Raw genomic sequence first — 8078 nt, forward strand, 5'->3', positions numbered from 1 at the left:
TCTCTCTCTTAGCAAGTACCAGATTGTTTTGATGACTGCCGCTTTATATTATAGTTTAATATCTGGTACTGGTAAGCTACCTTCCTTCATGATTTTTTTTATTGTTTCCCTTGATGTTCTTGATCTTTAGTTCTTCCAAATGAACTTTGTTATAGTTTTTTCTAATTGATTAAAAATTTTTGGTAGTTTGATAGGTATGGCACTAAATAAGTAAATTAATTAAGGTAGAATGGTCATTTTTATTATGTTAGCTTATCCTACCCATGAGCACTCAATGTTTTTCCAACTGTTTAGATATCGATTTAATTGTTTGGAACTGTTTTGCAGTTGTGTTCGTATAATTGCTGTGTTTGTTTTGGTAGATAGATTCACAAGTATTTTATATTTCCTGGGGTCATTTTAAATGTTGTTTCTCTTTTAAACTCTTGCTGCTGTCATGTGTTGGAAATATGTAGAAATGCTGATGACTGATTTATGTGCATTTATTTTGTATCCTGAAACTTTTGTAAAGTTGTTATTTGTATTAACTTTTTAGTTGATTCTCTAGGATTTTTTAAGTAGACCATCATATCATTTGCAAAGAGTGATAGCTTAGTCTCATCATTGCCTATTTTAATTTTTTCAATTTCTTTTTCTTCTCTATTTGCTACTGCTAGTATTTCTAGCACAGTGTTAAATAATAGAGGTGATGATGGTGATCCTTGTTACTTTCCTGTTATTATTGGAAAGGCTTACAATTTATCCCCATTTCAGATGATGCTTATTGCTGGTTTTAGATATATACTGTTTATTGATTTTAGTAAAGGTCATTCTATTCCTATACTTTCTAGTGTTTTCAATAGGAATGAGTGTTGTATTTTGTCTAAGGATTTTTAGCATCTGTTGAGATAATCATGTGATTTTTTTGTTAGCTTATTGATATATAGATATTGATATAGTCAATTATGTGGATGGTTTTCCTAATGTTGAACCATCCTTGCATTCCTGGTTTAAATCCCACCTCATCATAATGGATGACCTTCTTGTTCACTTGCTGGAGTCTTTTTGCTAGAATTCAATTTAAGATTTTTGCATCTATGTTCATTAGGGAGATTGGTCTGTAGTTTTACATCTCTGTTTTTTTAACTTTCTGGCTTTGGAATCAATACCATATTTGTGTCATAAAAGGAATTTGGTAGAATTAATTCTTTGCTTATTATATCAAATAATTTGTATAGTATTGGGATTAGTTGTTCTTTGAATATCTGATAGAATTCACTTCTGATTCCATCAGGCTCTGGCGATTTTTTCTTAGGGAGTTTTTTAATGGCTTGTTCAAATTCTTTTTCTAATATGGGATTATTTAAGTATTCTATTTCTTCTGCTATTAATCTAGGCAATTTATATTTTTGTTAAGTATCCATCCATATCACCTAGATTGTTATATTTATTGCCATATAATTGGGCGAAATAGTTTTTAATGATTGCCTTAATTTCTCCTTTGATTTTTAGTATTTGTAATTGAGTTTTCATTTGGGGATTTTTAATTTGTTCATTTTCTACTTTTTTTTAATTTGTATGTCCAAATAATTAATCTCTGCAATCCCTAATTTGTTAACATATGTATTCAGTGATATAAATTTTCCCCTTAGAAGTTCTTTGGCTGCGTCCCATAGGATTTGATAAGAAGCCTTATCATTGTTATTGTCTTCAATGAAATTATTAATTGTTTCTATGATTTGTTCTTTCACTATAATATTTTGGAGAATCATATTATTTAATTTCTAATTAGTTTTTGTTTTCCTGTCTATGTATTCTTACTAATAACTATTTTTATTGCATTATGATCTGAGAAGTTTGCATTTATTATTTCTACTTTATTTTTACATTTGTTTCCCATGTTTCTATGCCCTTGAACATGATCAATCTTTGTGAGTGTTCCATGTGTTGCTGAAAAGAAGGTTTATTTCTTTTTGTCCCCATTTATTTTTCTCCATATATCTATTAACTAATTTTTCTAGGATTCCATTCACCTCTTTCATCTCTTTCTTATTTATTTTTGGGTTGATTTATCTAGTTCTTATAGAGAAAGGTTGAGGTCCCCCACTAATATAGTGTTATAAAATAAGAGATATATGGTATCTTTAAACTCCTTATAGGCTCCTTATTTTATGGTTCTTCTTAATCTGAGGAAGCTGTGTCTAGGTTCCCTTGATGGATAGTGCAGAGATACCTGGGTATTACCACTCAGCTGGTTGTTATGACTGAGAGATGGAGAGAGTGATAGAGAAAAGAGGAGAAAGAGAATGAAAAAGAGAATTTTTAAGAGAGAAACAGAAACAGAGAAAATGATAGAGAAAGAGGGAGAGAAAAGAATGATGAGGATAAGAAAGATAAAATTAGAAACAGCTGACCAGGGGATGACTTTTGAGGTCCATGCACAACAGGTGAATACTATTGCTGAGAATTGTTGAGCCCTACTGGGTATAGTCACTCACAGGAGTCTAGAAACTGTGGCTGCCCTTCCAAGGTAGAGAAAACAAGGGAAGCAAGTTGTTGTCTGCCAAAATTTGGGGATTATAGGAGCAAAAACTGTCCACTTTTGGTGGCAGAACTTCTGCAGGCCCTCATCAGATCACCTGAAGTCAATCACAGACTGGGTCTGTCAAGAGCAATAGGGACCAGGCCCCCAGGTAGTTTGGTTCAGTCCAAGTTCTGGAGATGGAGCCATCCCAGCCTAGCCAGGATGGGAAGGAAATAGTTGGCATGGGAGACAGAGGTGACATCAGCCTGAAGGGCCTGAGGGTTGCATGGAGCCAGGGGTCAAGGATGGGGAGTGGTTCCAGGTTTGGTGGCCTCTTCCTCCTGGGAGGCTCCTTGGTGGGGCTTGGCACAGAACCTTCCCCTAACAGTGGCCCTTGAAGACCCTGATTGTTGTGGTGGAGACTGCAGGGATAAGGAGGTGCTGGCGCCACCGGCTCTGGGTGAGGATCTTGTTCTCTTGAAGAGAAAAGTGAACAATGAAAATGAAAATTCCTGATTCCTATACCTGAAGTGCAATCCTCACAGAGGTGAAGAAATAGTTCCACTCAGGATTTTAAGTGAAGCAAAGAATATGGAAGTGTATGCTAGAGGAATATTGTGGAACCAGTGGAGGAGAGAATGTTTGTACTATTCAGAACAACAGTAAAAAAGAGATTACTTTGTATAAGAAATACCTAAAATTAGAATGTAAAATTAAGCTACTTTCTTTTGGTGATAAACAGCATATTTGTGAATAAAATTATAGTACAATTAAGGATGGTTTCTGCAAATTCTTCAACAAGCTTTCCTGCTCTAGGATGAAGGATAGATGTAGACAGGGTTCAAACCATGAGGGAATCCATAGGATAAAAATTATCACCAGGTGCTCAACAACTAATGAACATGGTTCATTTTCAGTAGTGAAAGTGTATTCCTTTTGGAGAAAATCTTCAGTGTATCTTGGGAAGAAAGACCCAGCTGTTTTTGGAGATGAACATATGCTTGATGGATTGCACAATTAAACAACTTCAGGAGCATTAGATAAGTCATCTACTCCATCTTTTTCTTCTAAGTTTCGTTTGACATCTAGAGCAGTCACAGAAGTTATGAAAGCTTATATGGACAAAAATACAGAACATTATGCTAGAGGAAATGTAGGAAATATTCAATATCTTGAAGAGAATAAAACTATACAACAAAACAAGATTCTTCCTGAAAATGATCTTAAAATTTTAATATCATCTTGGTTGCAAAATAAAACAAATGGTAAGTCAAATACACCTAGTTCTGAGCTGCTTTGTTTTCTTCAAAACCTGTGTAGTCAAGTAAACCATCTCCATGTAGGAGACAAGAATAAGCCTCAGGGAAACAATACAAAGCCAAATGAAAGCATTGTACTCATTGGAGTGGAACAGCAGCCTGTTTGTTCCTCTTTGGAAAAGATAATTTCTAAAAATATGGAAATGATGGAGAAGAAAATTACAGGCTACATTGACCGGCATATGAACAAATTACAAGAGCACATAGATAATAAAATTATTCTATTAGTGGACTTGCTGCAAAATTCTGATTCCATATGTATTTGGCTGATGCAAGAATATTAGGATTCTGGAGAGAGACTCTCAAATGGCAAGAGATAACTACTTAATTCTTTTATGAGAAAGAGATGTCTGCTAGATATTTGCACACATATCCCAAACTTCCAAAAGGTTTGGAGGGAAATGTACAGTCTGGTAGCTTTCCAAAGGTTATTTTCTGGTTAATGTAGAACAAACTCAGTGTTTGATATTTTATTACACTTGTTACTGTAATTCTCAGTATTGCACACTAAAAGTTAAGCTATTAGTGTCATAAAATATTTTTACTAGCAATATTTGTGACTCTTATAAGACCTTACTTCTATGGCTTCATTACTTAAAAAGATGGTGTTTTAAAAGAGCCATTTTTAGAATTCTAATTGAACTCAACAAAATTATCTGTGATCTCATATACCCTTTAAAGAAAACAAGTTTTTTTCTATTTATATAAATGATGATCTTAATTATTTTGTTATTTTAAAGTCATGAAAAAGTGCTTTAAAAACAGAGCAATAGAGACCACAATTGGTTGTGGATTAGAGGAACTGGAAAGAATAAGTACTCAGGAAATAAGAAAACCAAAATCTTGATCTGAAGCCATCATTCCCCAAACACATTTTCACTCCTGAGGCCACCCCAAGTAGAGCAGGAGATTCTCAATGATTAGTACCTGCCACAACCCCAAGCTGCCAGGCCCTAATACTTGAGCACTGAGTTAAAATTCCTCTACATCACAGTCCTTGGAAGGTGATTGGTGAAAGAGGAGATGTTGGCATAATTTCATACTCTGTAGGTGTGGACACAGGATGGAGGCATTTCTATTCTCTCATCACTTTTATGGTGACCAATATGCCTTTCCCTCCCTAATTCCCAATTATTCTCAGACTGAGTCATTTTCTGACAAAAAGGTTGGCAAGGGAGGCTCTCCAAAGGTCTTTGACAAATAGTGTGAGGAAGTAGGAGGGTCACAAGGCACCTCCTTTATTTATATGAAATCCAAGAGCTGGTCCAGAGTTACTTGCAAAGGCCACCTCAAAGCCTTGTATGCAGTGCTCCATTGGGAACAGGTCCAGGGATGTGCCTCGTGCTAACATCTGTCATTGTGGAGTTTTGGATGACTCAGTTTACCTTTACTTTAGAGAAATCCCAGTGCCACGTACCCTATTTTGGATTGAATATTAAGCAACTTTTTTTAAGGCTTCTCAATTGGATGAATGTTATCATCAAATGAAGCCCATTTTCTTAGTTTGACCTTTGCCTTTGATTTGTTACAGTTGACATTTGTTTACACCCTCACAAGAGCTCCTTCAACTCCAAGTTCAAAGCTCCAAAACCTTCCCACAGGAACTTACCATCATATTTAAAAGATAGCATGTTTCATCACTTCCTGTGTCCACCTCCAATTTCACATGGACAAACGGCAGCCTCAGTACTCTTTTGGACTGCCCAGGAGCCAGTCCCTAGTTTTTTTATTTGTCACTCACTATCACATGTGGATCACAGATCTCCCCTTCCCCACTTAATTCTAAGTTGGGTATGGTCACATTATTCCTGGTGGCTAAAGTCTAAAGAATGAATGAGGGTGAGGTAATTCCATTTACACAGAACCTAGAGACTGCCCAGTAGAACTCTGAGTGAGGAGGGTAGGCAAGTCTTTCTTTTGAACTCCAATGAGTTTTTTGCCCTGAGATCATTGTTTGAGTCTCCAAAGTGATGTCTGTAGTCTGCAGTCTTGCCTTGTCTATGCTCACAGGCTCTGTGTTCCTCAGCCTCCTGGGGTTCCAAGTCTCCCTGCTCTTAGGAGTAATTCTGTGGTGTCCTCAAACAATCCTCCCAGAAACTCAAGGTTGCTCCACTTGCAACAATAATAGCAATAGCAACAAAAGCAGCAGGAGGAGCAGGAACAGGAATAGAAAGGGGAAGAAGCACACAGCCTGGAGTTATCAACAGGAGTCTGAATTGGCAGGAGCAATGCCAGGGGCAGTATTGAAGAACACTGGCTCAAGCAGATGGTGTGAAAAGTGGCTTATCACTTCTCCATCAAGAGCCTCTCACTAAGTCACTCAAACTAAACAGATGTGCAGCTATGGCAGCTGGGAAAAATGGGAAAGTAAAAAACTGGCAAGAGCAGGATGGCAGCTCCAAATACAGTTTGGAGATCTCTTGGAGTTTGGGGGGGGGTGTTGTACAAAATGCTTTGGTAGGAGAAACATGGCTTTGCACAATTTATCTAGGCTACTTTAAAAAATTAAGAATTTTTTTCTCCAATTTCAGTGGTTACCATCATGGTATAGATGAAAATATGCAATAAATATATTGTTTTATAATATTTATTAACAATCACTAGAAGTAAAGGAATAAAATGGTTACAAAATAAAACTACGAAATCATGGCTAATCTTCCTGCTCAAATAGCGCACTCCATCAAAGCTGCAATTCAGGAAACATAGGGCTAGCCATGGAAGACCACCCAATTTATTTCCTATCTACATCAGCATGTAATGACAGGAAGTCAGTGGGCTCCTTGGAAATGTAGTTCAAAAGCACAAGATTTCCAATTATACAATTCATTAACTCAACCAATGTTCTCTTTCTAAAGTACAGTGCCAAGTCGGCCTAGCCATACCTAGGTGAAAATGAGGTTTGTTTGGACCCCATTGTCACAGCAACAAGGGCATGTTTGGTAACAAATCCAGTGACATCACAGAAACTTGTCTTAACTCCCATCATCCTAACGGTCATGGACAAAACTAGCCACATTGACAAAAAACCAATTTGGGGGCAGTCCCCTATTGGCACAAGAGTGTACATTCAAAACAAATGCATTTAACTCATTCAACTCACCATAGTTCAAATCCACTGCACCCAAATTGCAAATTTGATTTTATGGTCCAGTGAAGGGTCTTCAGGCATCTTCATGGTCCCCTCACCAAACAGGTTCGTTGTCTGGATTCTAGGGTGATGGCAAAATCCTTATCCTGAAATTACTCTCAAAAGAATTTAAATTTCACATTATAGATTATAAAACATATATTTCCTTCTAAGAATTATACATTTCCCCCTGAAATTACTCCTAAAAGTTTTAAATATACATATACTTTTACATTATCGAATTTTAAAAAACTTAACACACATCCCCCTGAGGAAAATTCTAAACATACATTTCTCTACTGCAAAGGGTACCTCAGGTCAGCTAAGGATGCATGGCTGAGTCACGGGGGTTGTATGAAATCAATTGGCAAAAGAAATAATAAAAAATTAAAAGAATAAAATTCAAATAAAAGGAGAAAAAATTAGCTTGTGAATGAAATGTAAGATGTACAAAAAATGTAGGGAAAATAAACTTATAACAGGCCTTTGGATCAAGGCCCAATTAAAGTGATTTAAGCAGTTTGCTATTACCCATTCAGGGCCAGGACTATAGAAAATTCCCATTCTCTCCTTATATAAGAGAAATAAGGGGAATGTCACTCTCTGGTCTGATTTGCCTTCAACTTCTCAGGGAATGAGCCAATAAATAACGAATCTTAGGTGCTTTACTAGGAATCTAAGGTAAAGGGGACCCTTGTCGTCTAAAATGTTAGAAAAGACTGGGACTCCAGGACACAAACCCCAGTTTCAAGCCCTTCAGTATTGGCATAGAACTTCTGCAATCCATGCAGATTCTCAGTCAAGTCTACATCACCAGGTGGCTCTTGTTAGCAATTCTCCTGGAATCAGACAGAGAGGCATTAATCAGAGTCCCTTAGCATTAAACAATATATGGCAGGTTCCCAAAATGTAAGGCTCTTCAGGTATGCATCATTATAGCAAATACATATTTGCCTTAAGCTTATATCACTGTAAAATAAAAAAGGATAAAAATGATGATATATGTACTTCCAGTACAAGATGAGAGAAAAATCAATTGCTCTAATTAAAAAAAATGTTTAAAAATCAAATATATATATACATATATATGTATATGTGTATATATATATATACATATATACGTATATAT

General features: G+C 36.2%; 1 pseudogene; it reads left to right on the forward strand.

Annotated features, from left to right (window-relative positions):
- The first annotated feature begins 2789 nt into the window (after positions 1 to 2789).
- On the forward strand, positions 2790 to 4142 carry LOC123256696 (annotated as a pseudogene).
- The last annotated feature ends 3936 nt before the right edge of the window (positions 4143 to 8078 follow it).

This window comes from Gracilinanus agilis, unplaced genomic scaffold, assembly GCF_016433145.1.
Source record: "Gracilinanus agilis isolate LMUSP501 unplaced genomic scaffold, AgileGrace unplaced_scaffold8942, whole genome shotgun sequence".
NCBI classification, from domain to species: domain Eukaryota; kingdom Metazoa; phylum Chordata; class Mammalia; order Didelphimorphia; family Didelphidae; genus Gracilinanus; species Gracilinanus agilis.